This window comes from Petromyzon marinus, chromosome 83 (genome assembly GCF_048934315.1).
Source record: "Petromyzon marinus isolate PM22_M1 ecotype Great Lakes invasive population chromosome 83, UKy_Petmar_22M1.pri1.0, whole genome shotgun sequence".
Classification (NCBI taxonomy): domain Eukaryota; kingdom Metazoa; phylum Chordata; class Hyperoartia; order Petromyzontiformes; family Petromyzontidae; genus Petromyzon; species Petromyzon marinus.
In genome coordinates, this window is record NC_133748.1 from 5,561,381 (window position 1) to 5,582,534 (window position 21,154).

At 50.0% G+C, this 21,154-nt stretch overlaps 1 long non-coding RNA gene across 1 annotated transcript in view; it reads left to right on the top strand.

Annotated features, from left to right (window-relative positions):
* Positions 1 to 6,614: 6,614 nt before the first annotated feature.
* LOC116937273 (uncharacterized) overlaps positions 6,615 to 21,154 on the top strand; it is a 37,286-nt gene continuing 22,746 nt past the window's right edge. Inside the window, exons 1-2 of the long non-coding RNA XR_012931266.1 lie at positions 6,615 to 7,088; positions 19,649 to 19,727. This is a non-coding gene — a long non-coding RNA (uncharacterized LOC116937273). The remainder of the gene's footprint in view (positions 7,089 to 19,648; positions 19,728 to 21,154) is intronic.

A 21,154-nucleotide genomic window follows, 5' to 3' on the forward strand; every position in this document is an offset into this window, starting at 1 on the left:
CTGTTTAAGAACTGTTCGTTTTAAATAACTGCCCCAGTCATCCTATTTATTCCGCCATCGTCTGGAAAGTGGGCACAGACACGAGCCGGGCTGTGTTTGCCGGTTGAACTGAGTTCTACCTGTGTTCGTGGGCTGTGGCATGCCAGCAGTCGTCGGGTGGTGTGTATGAAGGTTGTTGTTGTTGCTGTTGTTGTCGTAGGAATTGTTGTTGGTTAATTGGGTAGTCGTCCCGCTGCACGAGATATGGAGGTCAGCCGGCACGGCTGTGTTTTTTGAGGGGGGGGGTGATGTAATGACAAAAAAATGGTCACTATGGCGCATAGCGCTGATTACTGACAAAGAGAGGAATTGTGGGCGTAACGGCCGACCTGCCAGCAGAGCAGGGTGTAGCAGCCGTTCTGTCAGCAGAGCATGCAAGGCCACAGAGTGTGTCACTAGGCTGCTGGCAGAAATGTACATATGAGGACGTAGCACCCCGGCCAGCTGGTAGAGCACGTAAAAGGCCGGGGTAAGGGATATGGGGCAAAGGTGACAGAGGGGACACGTGGGGTATAGCCCAGAACATTCTGGTGGGTTTTAACAGGGGGCGTAGCCAAGGGCAGAGCCAGGCAAGGGACACGTGGAAGGTGGCCCAGAATCTTCTGGTAGGGCGGAGCCAGGCCATGCCGGGGGGCATAAAAGGGAAGTCCCGAGGCTGGATAAGGGCTGTCTGTCGGTGGAATGGAAACCTACACGCTACGTCTTTGTCTTCGTCTCTGGCATCATAGGTTATACAGAGTGCCGGCTGCTCTGACCTATTTGTAGTTATCCCATGTGTGAACAAGTGTTAAATGTGTTGAATAAACGCGTGTTGCCTCCTACTATTAGTGTCTCAAAAGTGACTCACTACACATAGGCTAACACTACACATAGACTCAACACTTCCCATAGAATCATCACTGCCCATAGAAAAACAATAAATAATGAAAATATAAAACAATAAAATAATAAAAATATAAACCAATAAAATAATAAAAATATAAAACAATCATCATCATGATGATTGCTTGTGTTGCAGTCGAAACGTCGTGAGAATTTTATTGTTTTATATTTTTATTATTTTATTGTTTCCCTTCTACGTGACTTCACCGAAAGAACCAAGAATATGAATCCCTGCAGTCACGAAAGCTTTCAATCAAAACTGCCCATAGACTTAATACTGCACCTCCGATTAGCACAGTGGGCCATGTATGGTGCGAAAGACGTTAAACATCATACACGCATTACCGCAGAGGCCCCCTGTACTTTACCAACCGCGGTTTTGCCTGCCACGTCATTTTCCAGGAACTAAACTCCCAACGGATTTGCGTGGGATTGCTGTATATATGTTATCTTTATTTTTTTTACAAACGCTTTAAAATAAATAAATTACATCTCAGGGAGTAAAGCAGCAGGTAGCCATGACGTCTCCGAGCGATCTGAAGGTGTACAGTGTGCCACAGACCACTCCGCTTTATTTGTGAGCTCGCGGTTTTCAGTGGAAGCCTGGATTAAGATTTTAATTTTTAAAGCCACCTTATCGCTTCCATACAGCCTTTAGTAGGCTCCCCAGTGCGGTCACCCACTCCCTTGCCTACAGATTGGACCACTCTGGTAGAAAATCACCTCTCTACAAAGGTAACATTTCAACGAGCGCACTACTGATTGAATGTGATGCTCTATACCAGGTCGTTTCAGAAGCTGACAATGGGTTGTGGAGGGCCTTCATCATCCCAATAGTGGATTAACCAAGGTTGCCCATTGATGATAATCATCATCGTGTCCTTTTAGCTAGCAAACTCTTGCGAGTTGTTGACCACAATTTGTCTGCTTTGATAACCTGGGCCGCTGGTTGGCTCAGTGTCCCACCGACACACACAGAGAGAGAAGGTAGGTGGCTGTTTTAACTTTACCAGGTTAGCCCCACTGAACTATGTAGCTCTTTTTCAGAAGCGATCTGGCCAAAAATGATTGCTCAACAAAGTAGCTCATCATGTGGAAGTTTATCGCAGCCAAACACTCAAAAGCATTTTTATAAATGTGGAGGGAAAAACATGACGACCCAGAAAAAATTCCACATGACCACGATGAGAGAGACACGCAAACTCCAAATATACAGGCGTCAGGGTCGGGATCGGGAACGAACCCACAACCCTGTATACCAGGCGAGGTATATAACATATCTTAGCCACTGTGAAGTCAGGGTGTGAATCGAACCCACGACCTCCTGCACAGCAGGCGAGATAGTGAACATCTTGCCACTGTGGGGCCCAGCTGACTCAGACTGTGAGCGAGGAGTTCAAGTCCAATGATAAATGTTGATATGAATCAAGGTGTGGGCTGCCATGACCAAAATCTTAATTCAAAGTAGATTTTTTGGATCAGACCGCGTATGTAAAATGTGTGTCGTACACACCCCTCCACCCGGCATAGCAAATTAATATAATTGGCATGTGAACAAACAATGTAAGTGCATTTCTGCTTCAATACACCATTGTGTTGGAAAGTAATCTCACAACATTCCCGGTCACGACCAACACCACTGACATTCATCTGAATGGGTCTCTGGGCATCCTCTAGGTCGACTCAGCCTCAAATGTACACCTGTTGCAGTGTGTAAACACCGCCACTGTGGAATCAAAGGCGCCTGGGCGTGGTGATGGCCACCCACCCCCTCGTGTGCAGTGCCGGCCTTCATAGGTGCTGCTTGCTAACAGCACTTGCCCCAATAGTCTCTCACAGGCTACACAGGTGATCTTTGTCTCTGTATGCGTGTGTCTTTGTATCTGTGTGTGTGTCTGTATACAGTGCTGCTCACTAACAGTACTTGCCCCAACAGTCTGTAAGGCTACACAGGGGATCATTGTCGTTCTGTGCGTGTGTGTCTGTCTGTGTGTGTGTCTGTGGCTCTTCTTTTGAACAAAAGAATGAAGGGGGCATGGGAGCCTGGCGGTGAGGTGTGGGAAGCTGTAAGCCCCAGGCCACTTTGGGCTCGCCTTCCCATCAACCGGAGGCGAGGAGTGTTGGTCGTGGTTACTTATGCCCCCACCGAAGACGAACATCCGTAAAGGGATGCAGGCAAAGCCGATGAGTCAGATGCCTTCTCTGACCTCCTGTCACAGGTGCTGGCTAAAGTGCCCCCTCGGGATAGAGTCATCTTGTTGGGTGACTTTAATGCCTGAGTTGGTCATGATGCTGGCACCTGGTCTGGGGTGATTGGAGGGCATGGGCCAGATCAGCTCAATAACAATTGTAGGAGGCTGCTAGATTTTTGTGCAGCCCATGGGCTTGTAATTACCAACACGCTGTTCCGGCATCGGCGCATCCACACAACATCATGGATGCATGCCGGGTCCAAGCTTGAATATCTGCTGGGCTACATAGTGACGGACCAGCGGATGCGAGCCCATGTCCTTGACACCAGAACCTACCGTGGAGCTGACCTGCCCTCTGACCGTCGACTAGTCATCTGTAAGATGCGCCTACCATTCTTCCACTTCGGTGGTGGGTGTACACCCAGGACCCCATTCCAACCTAAAGTGGCTTGGTCTCAGTTATCTTATGATAGTTGCAAACAATAATTTCATCATCGCTTGCGGCTGGGGTTGGCATCGTCCCTCACTCCTCCTGATGTCGATGGTAAATGGGCGAGGCTTAGGACTGTGACTCATGCAGCTGCAATGGCTGCTTTGGGTACGCGATCCAGACCTCACCAGAGACCCTGGCTGACAGAGGAGGTGTTCAGAATGGTTGAGAAAAAGCGACAGGCCCACTGTCATCGGCTACAGAATCCCACGTCGGAGAATGAGGAGGCTTACCGCAGCCTTCGCTCGGAGGTTCGGAGAGCCGTGAGGCGCTGGAAGGATGGGTGGTGGTCGCGGGTTGCTGAGGAGATGGAGTCTGCCTCAGTGGCCCGCGATCACAAAACTCTATTTAACTCCGTCAAAAAAGTAACCTGCAGCGCCACACCTATTACCATCATTAGGGGAAAACACGGTGATCCAATCTCCGACCCCCAGGAACAGGTTTGCAGATTTGCTGAGCATTTCTGTGAGGTCCTGGGGGAGGGAAAATCCCTCAGCCAGGAAAACAGTGGCACAAAGTGAGGATGACCCTGCTGAGGCTGCGGTACCTCAAATATTGGAAGAAGTCACCCCCTGTGAGTGGCTGTCTGAAGTACCATCTGTTGAGGAAGTACTGAAGGCGATCCGGAGTTTGAGACCAAGAAAGGCAGCGGGCAGAGATGATCTCCCAAGCGAAATGCTGAGGGAGGGTGGCGTTTGTGCACAGACTGCCCTATATGACATCATAACAACAGTCTGGACCACTGGACGGGTTCCGCAGGATTGGAAGGATGCCCTGGTGGTCCCCCTCTTTAAGAAGGGGGACCGCACAGACTGTAACAACTACAGGGGCATCTCACTCCTCAGTGTGCCGGGAAAGGTCCTGGCAAGGATTATTCAACATCGCCTTGCCAGGTATGCTGAGGAGAGGCTTGCGGAGCCACAATGCGGTTTCAGGAAAGGGCGGTACTGCACAGATGCCATGTTTTCTGTCCGTCTGCTACAGCAGAGGTGTAGGGAATTCCAACAAGACCTACATCTCTGCTTTATTGACCTGGTCAAGGCCTATGATACTATCAGTAGGCCTGGGCTCTGGGTTGTTCTTCGTGATTTTGGAGTCCCTGACCCTCTGCTCATGATAATTAAGGACCTTCATGATGGTGAGCGGGCCCAGGTAAAACTACGTGGCCAGGAGTCAGAGCCATTCCCTGTACACTGTGGGGTGCGAGAGGGATGTCCTCTGACTGCCACATTATTTAACATCTATTTTGACCACGTAGTTCGTGAAGGCTTCAATAGCTGTACCGGGGGAATCTCCATTTGGTACAGATATAAAGGGAGGCTGATCGATGCCCGGGTGCGGTCAAGGGATGGCTCCCTATTGCTCAACCACGCTATGTATGCCGATGATTTGGTAATAGCTGCTCATTCAGAGGAGGAGTTGGAGACGCTGCTGCTGAGACTGGAGCGTGCCCTGCCTGGGTATTTTGAACCATCGGGCACTCCACCCCCACAACTCCCAATCGGTGATGGGGCAGTTGTGGAGAGAGTGGAGAGTTTCCCATACCTGGGCAGTGTGCTTATGACCGGCTCCAGTTTAACAGCAGAGGTTTCACTCCGAATCAGTCGAGCGGCAATATATTTTCATCGGTTGCGTAACGCTGTGTGGAAGCTACCTGGTCTGTCGCTCCGCACTAAGCTTCAGGTCTTCTCGGCCATGGTTATTCCCTCCCTTCTCTACGCTTGTGAAACGTGGACCCCCTTAATGGAGCATCTTCGCCGGTTGGAAACATTTAGGCTGGCCTGCGTACGATCCATCCTGGGTTTAACCAGGCTGGATTGTGTGGGGAGCTCACAAATACTTGAAAGATCTGGGCAATGTCTCATCGGTGAGCTCCTCCGGCAGGCAAGGCTGCGTTGGCTGGGTCATGTAGCCCAAATGCCCAGCCACCGCATGCCCAAACAGCATTTGTTCGGCCAGAACGAGGGGGCTAAACGGGCGCGGTACGGGCTAGAGAAGAGATGGTGTGATGTGGTACAGGAGGACGTGGAGCTGAGTGGACTTGCCGATGGCTGGTACCATCGGTGTCAAGATCGGCCTCTGTGGAATAGGCTCGTGAAGGATGCTATTGGGCAGTTGGAGGCAGTCGCCCTCCAACAACAACGGAGGGCGGAGGATCGATGCTCACAACAACGAGCGGAGCGCTGGGTGGCTAAAGCACAGCAGGTTGGCACAGTAGGGGGCACAGGTGGTGCAGCAGCCAGTCATCTCAGTCACTCGACCCGTGGCACCTGGGTCTGCCCCGTGACCTCCTGCCAGCGGGCGTTCGATATTTCACGTGGCCTCAAGGTGCACATTGCCTGGCACAAGCGTCGTGGTGACGTCACCGCCACCTAGTGGCGAATGGCGGTTGTTGTTGTTGTTGTTGTGTGTGTGTGCGTGCGTACAATTGTGGGGACTTGGTACGCCCCTTCCGACAAGAAAGCCAACTTATTTCCCACCATATGTAGCGAACCGTGTTAATCGGAGGTGAACATATATTTTACTTATTATATTCCATTTTACTTATTACGTGTAGATGTACAATATTTATTCTTATTTATGAGTTTTACAATTTTTCCCTTTTTCCTTGTTGAACCGTAACTAATTGTATAACACTGACCATATGTGCATTTAAATGCAGTGCATTGTTGCGTTCCGACTTACGAACCGTTCGACTTACGAATCGCTCTCAGGAACGGGACCCATTCGTAAATGGAGGACTGCCCGTGTATCAGTTAAGAGACAACGAGCTAGTGCATTGGCTATTACTTATGAGCATAGTCTCGTGTTTTGAATGGGAAGATTTGTCTTTTATTATGTTATCAGGAGATAAATGTGGCTCCAAACCCATCTCTGTGCACGCACGACCGGCCACGGCCATTGCCTGGGTTCGATCTCGCGCACGTGGCTTGAGGCTTCTGGGTTTAGCTCACCAGGTAAGAGTGCAGCCCTGACAGCCACTGCGCTCACAACCATTGCTCAACTAAACTATTTACCAGGTAAAGCCCACTGAGCTCTGTAGATATTTTGTTTTAGAACCGACGTGGCTAGCTTATGAAGGCCGCCTTTGTTTCCCTCGTGGCGATGTTTACACACCACACCAGATATTAGTTTTAGGCTGAGTCGATTTAGGGGAGGCACAGGACCGGTAAAAAAAATCATCACTGGGTGGTGGTCGTGAACGGAAACTGTGGTCGTCGGGGTCGGAGCAGAGCACGCTAACCACTACACTACTGCTGACCCAGAAACATACGCACACACACTCAATTGCTCACACACAGCCCTGTTCTTGGCTGTGGTAAATAACAACGCGGCATTTTTTTTCCCAGAGAGGAAATGGAATTTCTCATCGACCGAGTGACGCATCTGGCTCGACCGCACGCCCATTGCTCACTGCGGCTATCGCGAAGGAGCTGCAGCTTGGAGCAAGACGCGAGCGCAGACAAAGCGAGAGCTACGCATCCGTATGTATGTTGTGTGTATGTTATATGCATGTTGTATGTATGTTGTATGTTTTGTGTACGTGTGTTGAACTTCTTTGGCACCGTATGTAGCCAACTGCTCATCGGTTGTGCAGGGGAAGGACAACAAACTAAACACAAAAAGCAGTTCTAAAGCAATGAGTTGTCAATCTCTATGATTTAAAACTGCATAGCTCCAGTGGCTTCCTAATATCGGAAGGAAGAGCGTTCCAGACAGCTGCAGAAGCGCGATGCGGTGACCTCTCTCTATTCGATGGCTAGCCAAAAGTGTAGTCTATAGTGTAGTGTATTTTGGTGTAGTATATAGTGTCGTGTAGTTTAAAAAGCATCTGAAAGCGTGCGATACAGTGACCATCTTTGTTCGATTGCTATCCAAAATCTGCTACTGCGATGATGACCGGAGTTCACGTGATGTTTTATGCTCTTTGACGAGGTCAGCGAGGTATTGTGGTTCATTTGTGGCAAGCACTTTGTGTGTATAATGAGTGCGGTGTTAGCCACCCATCCCCTTCGTAGGCATTACTTGCTACAAGCACTTGCCCCAACAGTTTGTTCAAGGATATAGGGGGGATTTGTCGTTTTGCGTGTTTACTGCAATGTGGATGTACTAACACAAGTTGCGTGTGTGCATAACAATGTCTGTGTGCTCCTATGTACGGGAGTGGTAGTTTAGCGATTAGTGTGCGGCCCTACGAACCCGGCGACCCGAGTTCCATTCCCGCTCATGGCCACCATCAGTGACTATTATCTGGACCAGTTTTGGGACGACGCTAGCTTGACTCAGCCTTTAATGAGCTCCTGCTGTGAAGCATAAATATCAGCATTGGGGAGACAAAAGCGGCCGGGCAAGGTGTTGGCCATACACCTCCCCCTTTGTGTTTTGTGCTGGTCTCCATAGGTGCTCACTACTAACTGCTCTTGCCCCAACACTCTGTTAGAGGCTACACGGGGTATCTGTATCTTTGTTGTTGTGTTTGCCTCTGGAAATGCTCTATGGGGGCTCGTGGTATTTTGTATATGCGGAGTGTATTTGCTACAACACACTTTGCCACGCTGGTCAATGCAAGTTGGTGGTTAAATGGAGGGGAGATGAGGGAGCCATTACTTTTTCAGATATCAATGCAACATCTATGCTATCCGTGGCCTGGAATCGAACTCATGTTTACACGTCGCGGCGTTGTCGATGTTGGGGAGACGGTATTGTCATGTTAGAACGTTGCTGGTAATGAAATTACGTCATGTTGTGTTTTGATGTTGATAGGTTATATTACTAGTTCATAAAGCTGTCTTCGCCAGGCAAATATTTCAATAAACATAATAATTGTGATAGGTTTTGTTTACAACTTTTATCTACGATCGGACATGAAAAACTACAAAAAAAATTCCGCTAAAAAATGTAATTGTTGACAACTTTGATTCAACTTCTCATGGTAAAGCCGTACCCATCGGAAACTGCTCAATTTAAATATTCCATTCTTTTTTTAGAAGAAAGAACAAAACATTTCTACATCATACAATGTGTTTTTTTTTCATTAAAAACCACTTGAAACCGAAATATCTCAAAAACAATAAAAGAATGGTTCTCTATACTCTTTGGTTCTTTCGGTAAAGTCACGTAGGTATAGAGGTGTTAACTACGCGCTGTTGCGTAACCTGCGTTGCCACCAGGGCGGTGCAGCATTACCCCTGGGTACAACGGTTGGGGTCAGTCGAGGTGAAACGGATCGTGGCCAGGGTTTGGTGCGAACCAATCAGACGGTTCCACGTGGGAATGTATGATTGGTTCTACCTGGCCACGAAGGGGTATAAGACGGGTGACCCAACGGACCTCGGGGAGTTCTCTCCCTGCACGAAGACAGAAGACTGGGCTGGAGCCTAGCTAGGACCCTGGACCAGCCTTTCAGCCCTTCTAAGGGCTAAGGCTCGGCATACCCAGTGGTCAGGACCCACCGGGCCAGCGGTGGGTCAGATAGCCTCCCCTAGGTCCTAGCCGGAGGACTAGGATAGCAGTAGACGTGTGAGTCCCGCCAAGTCCGGAGGTTGTACCTCCTTAGGTATCAAGGAGGTTAGCGGTAGACGTGTGAGTCCCGCCAGGTCCGGAGGCTGTACCTCCCTAGGGTATCGGGTGAGGGGACCGAATATCCCTCTGTGTGTGTTCAGCGTTGTATAAGGAAATAATACAATAAACAGAGTGTGCCTCCTAAAGAAGTCTGCTCGTCCTTACAACACTACAACTGGAGTCAGAAGTGGTTGGAAATGGAAACCAGAAGCTCAGCCCACGCGCGGAGCCAGAACGAAGATAACGCTGTCTCACCTGCAAGCACCGCCAGCTCCGCTGAAAACGCTGCCGCGTTGATGGCCGCCCAGCCACCGGTTGAGCAGCCGGTTGCTCCCCCTGCCATGGGGGACTGAATCAGGGCAGCACACGGCCGTCTCGCTCAACTCCTACACGCCGCGGCCTCCATTCTCGAAGAGATCAACTTGGAGGTTGAGGGCAGGCCGAGTCAACCGCCGGCAGACGTTTCTGCCATAGGCCGGGGCAGACATTTTGATTTTCCCGCCGGGGAACCACGTGATTCTGCCGGAAGCGGAAGCCAGGGGCATCCTGGGAACGCGGGGGGCCAATCACAACCCGCAACGTCATCAGCACGCGACGCTGCAAATTCAATTTCCTCAGCGGACGCCGCGTCATCACTGTACCGACACGGTACAGTAGACTCTATCGGCCGGGAAATCGCAGATCTCCGGCTAGAGACGGTACAAGCTGAGGGGGAGACGATGTCCGCCCTCCAACAACGCCTGCCCATCTTCCGAGAATTCACATCTGAAGGGGGCGACTGAGCGGCGTTCCAGCGTCACTTCCTGAGCCACCAAGAGATGGTGGGCTGGTCGGACGCACAGGCGCTCCGAGCACTACCGGCCACTTTGGATGACGACGCTCTCGCCTCGCTCCTCACCATCCCCAGGCAACAAAGGGCGACTCTTCAATCGGCCCTCCGACGGATGTCCGACGTGTATGGGCCTCCATCCAACGTCCGCAGCCGATTTTACGACAGGCGACGCCGCCCTAAAGAGTCTCCGTTGGCATTCCGGACCGCTCTACTGGCGATGGCAAGAGCGGGTTACCCTCGCATGGACGACGAGGCCATCGATGCCATCGTTCTCCAGAAGATGCTGGAGCTGGCGCGCGAGCTGCGCATCGTCATCCAAGCGGTGGATGACGACGGTATGTGCTCGCTACGAGCCGCTCGGTGCATCCACGCACATCTGCTGCTCCACACGGGATCGACCATCGCCGCCTCGGCTTCAACGTCGGAGCCTGCCAGCAGGGACGCCGAGTTCTCCCCCGACCGGGCCTTCATGGCGACCAGGTCAACGGGCCGGCGATCGCCCGACCACGCTCGTCGCCGCAACGACCAGCAGCGGGGACGGCCTGCTCCACGCGGCGACGTGACGTGCTTCAACTGTGGCCGACGAGGCCACATCTCCTCTGACTGCCGTGCGCCTCGACGACGCCCCTCCGCATCCCGGGGCCAGGACTACAGGACGTCCACGGCATCGCGGCAAAACCAGGCAAGTCGCGACGCCTCTCACGCTCGGCCCTCATTCACACCATACACACTGCAACGCACCATAAGAAGGGCTCGCGATTCGGCGTGTGATGGGGGGTATTCTGGCGTTTGTTCGCGGCCACTCGGACCTGGGCAGTGGTCTGAGTTGGCCCATAGGGTAGTCGCAGTGACGGCAAGGTTCGTCCGTGGTTGTCGGATCAATCGAGGGTGTGGAATTTCGCGTGTTGGTCGATACTGGTGCGTCGGCTACGATCATTTCGGATCTGATTTACAATATACTGCCCGTACGATGCCGCCCCTTGGAACGGGTTTCTATCCCGTGTTTCGCCGCTAATGGCAGTTCACTTGGCATTATTGGGCAAATTCGGGCGCAAATTTCGATTGGAGACATTAAATTGGCAGGGCCTATTTTGGTCTCTTCTTCCCTCGCCGTGCCGTGTTTGTTAGGCACTGATTTTCTCGCGAAAATGCCTATTAAGATCCTTGTAGATCAAGGCTGCATCGAACTCCCGTCGGGTCGATGGATGGCGTTCTTGCCAACACCCTCACATCCGCGCAAGGCTAGTGCCTCGGTGCAGGCGTTTGTTGCGAGCACAGTCCGCATTCCACCAGGGACACAAATGCTCGTGCCCTTGCAACTTAAAAAACCACTAGCCCCGGAGGCCTCGGCACATGGCATTTTGCTGAGGCCTTCAAACGCGGCTGCTAAGGGGTTAGATTTGGTGGCTGCACAGACCCTCGTAGCAGCCGACAGGGAGCCGTTCTTGCAGGTTTTGAATGTCGGATTGTCCACAACCGTCATTCCGCAAGGAACTGTGCTCGCTCACGCGACCCCGGTGCCGTTGGGGACCGGAGTCGCGGGACACGTGCATGACACGCCGCAGGTCCTACCTCCTTCCGAATCGGATGAGAGATGGTTGGACGCGCTCTGCACAGACACGGGTGATCTGTCTCATTCGCAGCGAATTAAATTGCGCGCTCTTCTGCGAGAATTTTCCGATGTCTTTAGTAAATCTAAATTTGATATTGGCTGCACCAAGCTGCTGCGTCACCACATTGATACTGGTGACGCTGCCCCAATTCGACAAAACACGTTTCGGCTTAGCCCGGCAGAGAAACAGCATGTTAAATCGGCTGTGGATGACATGCTGAAGGCCGATATATTTTTTCCTTTCACTAGTCCCTGGGGTGCTCCAATAGTGCTGGTCAAAAAGCACGATGGCAGTCTCCGTTTTTGCGTTGATTTTCGGCGCCTAAATAAAATCTCGGTAGCGGACGCCTACCCTCTCCGTCGTATGGACGAGTCATTGGATGCCCTGGCAGGGGCGCACTATTTCTCCACCTTGGACCTTCTGTCGGGGTTTTGGCAACTCCCCCTCGACGAATCGTCAAAACCTAAGACTGCTTTCCGGACACCACAGGGCCTTTTCGAGTTTAATAGATTGCCCATGGGTCTCCACTCGGCCCCAGCGACGTTCCAGAGGCTCATGGAGCTGGTCCTCGCTGGGCTCCAGTGGGACTCATGTCTCATTTATCTTGACGACGTCATCGTCTTTAGCCGCACGTTCGGCGAACACATCGAACGGTTGCGTGCTGTCTTCTTGAAAATGCGGGCCGCTAACTTGAAATTCAAGCCGCAGAAGTGTCACCTTCTGCGTGAGTCTGTGCGCTATCTGGGCCACATAGTTAGCCACTCGGGCATCTCTACCGACCCTGAAAAAACCAAATGTGTTCAACATTGGCCGACCCCTACATCTGCGGGCGATGTTCGTAGTTTTATTGGTTTTGCGTCGTACTACCGCCGGTTTGTTGCTGGCTTCGCGACAATTGCCAAGCCGCTCCACGCCCTTACATCAAAAGGGGTGGCGTTTCATTGGGGGGACGCAGAACAGGCTGCGTTCGACTCCTTGCGGAACGCGCTCGTGACAGCACCGTCCCTTGCGTACCCCGATTTTTCCGTGCCATTCGTGTTGGACACCGACGCTTGCAATACGGGGATTGGTGGTGTTCTGTCCCAAAAAGTTGACGGCATTGAAAGGGTTGTTGCCTATGGTAGCAGAGTCTTGTCTCTTGCTGAACAAAGATACTGTGTGACCAGACGTGAGCTGCTGGCCATTGTTTTTTTATTCAGCAATACAGGCCGTACCTGTATGGTCAGCGTTTTACCGTGCGATCTGATCATTCGGCTTTACAGTACGCTCTGCGGGTTGACCAACCGTCCGGGCAGCTTTCTCGGTGGCTCGAAGTCCTTCAGGACTACGATTTCAATGTCACTTACCGTAGGGGTGCACAACACACGAATGCCGATGCGTTGTCTCGCCTTCCACCGGCTCAAAAATGTGCGTGTTTTTTGGGCTCGGGCCGCTGTAAGCCGCCACTGCCTGCGCAGGTCGCGCCTCTCACAACGGTGTCAGCCGCACTTCCCGCCGTCTCAGCGCCGATGTTGGATCACGCAGATCCAATGGCCAGTGACGATTTGCTGGGGCTAACTTTGGCCGAATGGGGTCGGCACCAGGGCGAGGACATGTCGTTATTGAGGTTGCGTCGCCACGCGAATAATGCGGTTCCAAGACAGGGCAAATTTAATTCATTTGTTATGAAGCGCGGCTTGTTGATGCATTGGGATGCTGACTCGTGTCAACATAAAATCGTCGTGCCATCCGCCTTGCGATGCAAGGCCGTATGGGCGGCGCATGAGCGTTTATTGCACCTGGGTGTTCATAAGACCATTGGGTTGTTGCGGTTGCAATTTTTCTGGCCGGGCATGCTGCGCGACGTCACTGACATTTTGCTGGGGTGCACCCATTGTGCGCAACGTAAACCGCCAGCTAAACCGGCATGTCCACCCCTGCAACCCATTTCGGTCTCTCGTATAAATGAGTTGGTGGCTCTCGATATTTTGGGCCCTTTTCCTACTACGCCACGGGGTAATAAGTACCTTCTGGTTGGGGTAGAGTATTTTACACGGTGGCCTATGGCTTGGGCCCTCCCCAACCAGTCGGCGGCGGCCGTTGTGGACGCCTTTGTTCAAGGCTACGTCCTGGACAAGGGCGCACCAGAACGGTTGCTGACCGATCAGGGAAGAAATTTTTCAGGAGTCTTGCTGACTGATGTGTGCCGCCTGTTGGGCACTAAGAAAGTGCGCACTTCGCCCTACCATCCCCAGACCGACGGCATGGTGGAGCGCCTTGATAGAACTCTCACCGCTATGTTATGCCATCAGGTCGATGAATCCCACCTCGATTGGGACTTGCAGGTTCCGGGGGTCCTCGCCGCATACCGTATGGCACCTCACGCGGCGACGGGATTTTCCCCGTTCTTTCTAATGTACGGCAGGGATGCCTTTCCTCCCGCCGACGTTCGGCTGGAAATCGAACAGCCACCGCAAAAGTCAAAGCTTGTTGACCACTTGCGATTCAACCTCCGTAAGTTGGCCGAGGCACGGGTGGCCGCCATTGAAAATTCGGCTTCCCGCCAAAGGGCGAATTTGCGACTGCGGGACCCTCGGTCGTACACGCATCGGTGGGCACCGGGAGACAGGGCATGGCTCCACTGCCCCCAGGTGCTGGTGTCCACGTCGGCCAAACTCCTCAGACCATGGCGAGGCCCGGTTGAGGTAGTGGAAGTCCTGCGTCCCCAATGTGTTAAAATTAGCTGGGGACGGCGTCGCTGGTGCGTTCACTTCTCTCGGTTAAAACCCTTCGTCACGCCACGCGTCCCTCCACAACACACACGACATGGGGGCCGAGTGTGCGACGCGTCCGACGAGCCGGATGTTGTCCCGTTGGTGCCTAACCCGCAGCGCAGGCGTGTCATTCCTCCTGCAGATGACGCGGGAGTGACGGCTCCATGCAGGCCACGTTCGGCCTCAATGGACCGTGGAGCAGCAGGTGTCCCCGTGGAGATGCATAAAGGCCCACCGGATGCTCTGGCTCATCCTCCTCCTTCCCTTGTGCCGCCGACAAAGCCTGCCATCCCCTACGATGGTCCCGCGAAACGCACGCGCGCGAAATCTCGCCGGTTGTTATAATGTTTTTTTGGCATGTCTAGTGCCTTGTACATACGTTATGTTAAGGGGGGTATTTATAGGGGTTTAATTGTTCTTGTTGTTCGTGAGGCACACTCACAATTCTTCTACCGTTGGTAATTTCGGAGTTTTCCATTGTTGCAGCCGGGACGGCTGGAGCTTCCGAAGGAGGGGGTGATGTAGAGGTGTTAACTACACGCTGTTGCATAACCTGCGTTGCCACCAGGGCGGTGCAGCATTACCCCTGGGTACAACGGTTGGGGTCAGTCGAGGTGAAACGGATCGTGGCCAGGGTTTGGTGCGAACCAATCAGACGGTTCCACGTGGGAATGTATGATTGGTTCTACCTGGCCACGAAGGGGTATAAGACGGGTGACCCAACGGACCTCGGGGAGTTCTCTCCCTGCACGAAGACAGAAGACTGGGCTGGAGCCTAGCTAGGACCCTGGACCAGCCTTTCAGCCCTTCTAAGGGCTAAGGCTCGGCATACCCTGTGGTCAGGACCCACCGGGCCAGCGGTGGGTCAGATAGCCTCCCCTAGGTCCTAGCCAGAGGACTAGGATAGCGGTAGACGTGTGAGTCCCGCCAAGTCCGGAGGTTGTACCTCCTTAGGTATCAAGGAGGTTAGCGGTAGACGTGTGAGTCCCGCCAGGTCCGGAGGCTGTACCTCCCTAGGGTATCGGGTGAGGGGACCGAATATCCCTCTGTGTGTGTTAAGCGTTGTATAAGGAAATAATACAATAAACAGAGTGTGCCTCCTAAAGAAGTCTGCTCGTCCTTACAACACTACATAGGTATAAAATATGTCACTTATTTTATTTTATACCTACGTGACTTTACCGAAAGAACCAAAGAGTATGGATTCCTGCAGTCACGAAAGCTTCAAATCAAGAGTGGTTCTCACTAAAATTGGATTTGCTGTTTAATGCTCTATCAAAGTAAACAAACGCAATCTTATATTTTGAACGTTTTGTGAATGACATGCACAAACATGTTTATAGGGCACTTAAAAGCGATATTTGGGGGCCTTAAAATGAAAAATCTCGGATTTTAAGATTTATCTTCTGAAGTTTGTGTCATAAAAGCGACCTATGTACCAAATTGCAGCTTTCTACCTTGTCGGGAAGTACTCTAGAGATGTTTTGAGACGTACATAGAGATTATGGTCTTAATTTATATTTAGTGTTGTTGATATGTTAATGATGGTGGTGTTATATTGTCATGTTATTTTTTCCGTTACATTATTGTTATTCTATCTTTGATGTATTATTGTTACCGATCTTTGTTGATGTTATACAGTTGGTGACGTTGACAATTTGTTTCATGTTTAATTGTTCTTGATATCGATGTGTTGACGCTGTGGACTTTGATGATAAGTCAAATTGTTGTTGTTGATATCGATTGACCATAGGCCAGCAAATGTTGTTGGGAATTGAACACCAACAACTCAATGGTCGCTTGCAATGCACTAGAGGAGTGGTTATCAAACTTGTATGGCAGGCGGACCACTTATCCGATGCAAACTATGACTACGATGTTTTTTTTTTATTGTGCCAGGTAAAGTCCACTGAGCTATGTAGTTATTTTTCAGAAGCGACCTGGCCATCACAAATTACGGCTCAACAAAGTGGCTTATCACGTGGACATTCATAGCAATAGCCAAATACTCTAAACGCACATCGACTCTTAATGTGTAGAGACAAAACCTGAGGACCTGGAGAAAAATCAAAGTGACCACGGGGAGAGAGAGATACGCACACTCCAAATATACGGCAGGCGTTAGGGTCGGGATCAAGCCCACAATCTCCTGCATACCAAGCGAGGTAGTTAACATCTCATCACCGTGGCGCCAAACATTTCTGCTAACCACTCAACCTCTCTACCCCTCGTGACAAAACGCATTCACTTATCTTTGTAAATACCAGCAATATAACAGGATTCATATTACCGGAACATCCTTATAGCTGCGTTTTTACACAACTAGAATGATATATTTTTATGGGGGGGGGGGAGGGATTTATCTCTTAGGGTTCAGGCAGTTTGATGAGGGCAATTGACCTCATTTCTTTGGTTCTTTCGGGAAAGTCACGTAGGTGAATAAATAATTATTATTTATTTATTTATTTATCATTTTTTTCACCTAAAGAGTTATATTATTATTAATGTCTGAAACAAGGGTCTAAACATGTCCTTATGGACACCTGTGACAAAAAGAGTTTCATGGCTCATCGGATGTCCTCCTGCAGTGTAAATTATGATTCTGATTCTGAACCTGTGTTTGCATCTGTAGCCGGTCTGCCCTGCTGTACCCTATTGTTCCGTTTTCGTGAATCGTTGCGAGGGGGGACAGGTCGGCTAAATAGACAGCAGTCAGAACAATAACAACAATAAAACTAATAAAGTTCTGAGACGATGATTCGATGTACTCTGCGTTGTGTTCTGTCTTCTGGAGAAGTAGTGGCAACTCCACATCAGCTGAGCCACCAGTGGTTTGTGGTGGTGGTTGTGAAACGGCAAAACTTTTTTCAAAAGTCGTCTTCAGAAGGGATATTTCATATCTGCAATGAGGGCACAGACTAAATAATTAACCTGTCAGCAGTAACGACATCTTGTCCAGCTGCGGCTGGACGAAGTACGTGTGAAGCTAATGGAGTGACGTGACAGTGGCGGTATTAACATGGGCAGCAGCAGTACCAAGTGTAGAAAGTTATCACTGAAGGCCTATGAAACAGAAGTTTCTAGGGCCTACAAGAACATTCATCCGGGCCTGAGCTAATGTCAAATGTGCGGTTCACCAGCACGAAGTCCGCGCAAATCTAAATTGGGGACGTGGCTCGTACTCTGCTTTGCACGTGGGGGGCTCGTGGTCCAATCGCTGATCACTGTTGGCATTCACTTAAATAATAAAAGAAAACACCCGCCTACCCCTAACTATGAGCAGAGTGCACACTTATACGTGTGATTAATCACAGGTGAGCTCATACCCGGCTACACTTTCATTGAAAGTGTTTTTTTTAAAGCGTGGCTTTTTGCTGATGTGCAGTGAACGTGGGGTGCCGCAGTGACGAGATGTTATCCCCCTTGCCTGGTATGCAGGAGGTCGTGGGTTCGATCCCGACTAACGATACCCGTTGTATATGTAGTGGGTTCACTTTGAGCACAATAACTCAGGAGGCAACACGTTTATTCTACAAACACAACGGGGTAACTACATAACCGGTACTACCACGGGATAACTACATAACCGGTAACCACCACGGGATAACTACATAACCAGTAACTACCACGGGATAACTACATGACCGGTAACTACCACGGCATAACTGCATAACCGGTAACCACCACGGAATAACTACATAACCGGTAACTACCACGGGATAACTACATAACCGGTAACTACCACGGGATAACTACATAACTGGTAACTACCACGTGATAACTACATAACTGGTAACCACCACGGGATAACTACATAACCGGTAACTACCACGGGATAACTACATAACCGGTAACTACCACGGGATAACTACATAACTGGTAACTACCACGGGATAACTACATAACTGGTAACCACCACGGGATAACTACATAACCGGTAACTACCACGGGATAACTACATAACCGGTAACTACCACGGGATAACTACATAACCGGTAACCACCACGGGATAACTACATAACCGGTAACTACCACGGGATAACTACGTAACCGGTAACCACCACGGGATAACTACATAAACGGGTCAGGTCAGTCGGCACACTGCCTGACCCACGATGCTGAGCACAAAGACCGAAGACCCAGGGGAAGACGTAGCACGGCGGGTTCCACTCCAGCAGACAGCCCCGATGCAGCCTCGGGACCTCCGTTTTATACCTTCCAGCGTGGCCTGGCTCCGCCCTCGGCCACACCCCCTTCTGGAACCTACCAGAAGGTTCTGGGCCATACACCTTTGGCCCACTTCCCTTACCCTGGCCTAGCACGTGCCCTTGCCACTCAACAGGGCTGCTACGTCTTCAGATGCCCTCTCTCTGCCAGTCACTAGAACTATGCCCCCTAGGGACCCTTTACGTGACATTGCATATCCTGCTGGCAGAGAGGGCTACTTCACTCCCAGTTCCCCTTTCTATCAGTAACTGGCACTCGTTTCTGTAGTGACCCATTATATGTCACTACAAATATTTCAAGTTTGCATCTCTTTCTTTCTATCTTCCTGTCTCCGGGGTCCTCCGGTTTTTCCTTCCAAATTTAGAATCAACATGCCATATAGATTATTTAGCTTCTATAAATGTCCACATGACAAGCCACTTAGGTTGAACTGCTATCATTTGTGATGGCCAGGTGAGCTCACACCGGGCTACACATCACAGCCACTCCTGGGTCAGGGGACCGCACCTCTGAGAACCACTGCGCTAGAGGAACAGACACACGGGCAGCGGTCATGCAGAGCAATGTCGTTCTCCTGCACCAGTTCCTGGAGACAAGAACACAATGCAACGCCAGCGAGCACCGACTGTTTCATACTATGCCTATGTGTATCTATGTTGAACTTATTTCTCACCGTAATAATAATTATTATTGCATCCCATAACGCTGCACATCTATTATCCAGTTCCGTACAAAAATACGAAAATAAAACCCAACTGCTTATAAAAAAGTTAATACATAAATAACGAGAAAAAATGCACATAACAAGAAACATTATTCGTTTTCAATGTAGTACAGTGCTGTAGTGGAGTGTATAATCACGTAATGTATAATAGTGTAGTGTGTTGTGTAAAGTAGTGCAGTGTATAGTAGTCCAGTATGTAGTGTAAAGTGTAGTGTATAGTAGTGTAGTGTATTGTAGTGTAATGTGAATATAACTGGTCACAACGGGACCCTGTGTGTTGTGCTTGCTCTTACCTTGCCCTGTCCTCATCCCTGTCTCTTGTAACCCACCCTAGGAACTCCCAACCATGAACCACCGCAAATCCGCCTTCTTCATAACGGTAATGGCGGTGGCGGTGCACGTGACTAACTCAAGTAAGAAAGATGGAGTGGAACGTTGGTAAACAACAGAATTCAGCGTGCGTGTGTGCTCTCCAATGTGCGCTCCTTCGGTTGTTTACATTCGCGATAGTAATGGTCGCGCCCAGTGCCGGATTATCCCAGTAGTAAAAGCTGCTACGTATGCTACGGGCTGTTGTATATATGAGCCTTTTTCCATTTTTTTTAAGAATGAGTTTGCCAAAAAATTTTCGTGGTGTCGCTTGGAGGCCAGAGGGGATGAGGTGAACAACCCCTCCCCTCACAGCAGCCGCCATTCTCGCACACAACAAGCCGCCGGAGATAAGCCATAAAAAGTAATGAAACCCAAACAAAGAGGAACAGGGGGGGGAGGGGGAATTACTAATGAGACTCGAGGGGAAATCTACAGGACTTCAAAGGCCCCCTTTTTAAGAGCACAGACAACCAGGCGCCACGAGCACAGGCGACTTCTAAAATAATTTTCCTTTTCGTTGCTCTTAATACAATGGTTAAAGTTCAGAACTTAGCCACAAATTAGTCGACATCATAGACTGTCCACACACTCACTACGATAAAAACAGACTACAATCTACATAGTGGGTTATTACTTCTCATACATAACATTGATACTAACGTTATTCACCTTAATTTACATTACATCTTTCCATTTACGTGACTTTGCAAAAACCAAAGAAATGAATGCCAGCAGTCAAGAAGCTTAACCAATAACTCGAGAACAAACAGCACAAACCCAGGATACAGGCGAGGGAACGAAAAATAATAAACCCTAAGAAATACGTGGTGATGATGATGTTAAATCACAAATCTTGGGAAACATAAACCAAATAATAATTATGCAGTATTAAACCGGTGGGCCATCCAGAAGAGATGAGGCGAGGTGGGTCGATCACATGACCAAGATAAATGTATCCCAGAGAGAAAGAGAGCCTCCTGGCCGCCTTTGTCTTCCAGCAGCACGTAATAAGAATTTGCATACGCAGGCAGAGGGCATCTCCTCTTAAAATAAAAATCAAATACCACGATGGAAACACTACTACAACATACCTTGAGTCACGTACAGAATCATAACTACAAGTGGTACGGTTAAATTTCGATTTAAAGCTTTCGTGACTACAAGGATTCATCTTCTTTGGTTCTTTCGGTAAAGTCACGTAGAATGAGAATAAAATAATAAATGGATAAAATAAAATAACACAATTGAACCAAAGAAGTGGTACGGTATCAAACTATGAGGTAAAATAAATGTTTAACTTCAAAAGCCTCAACACACCCTTTGTGCGAGGCAAAAGAATGTCAAACCAGGAGGGAAGAGCAGGGGGGAGAGGACTCGACCGGACAGGGGGCACCCCTCTCCTTCCAGATTAATTAGTGCAGAAGGTGTGAAAGAAGGACGCACTCGGGGGCAATCTGGAGCATCTGTT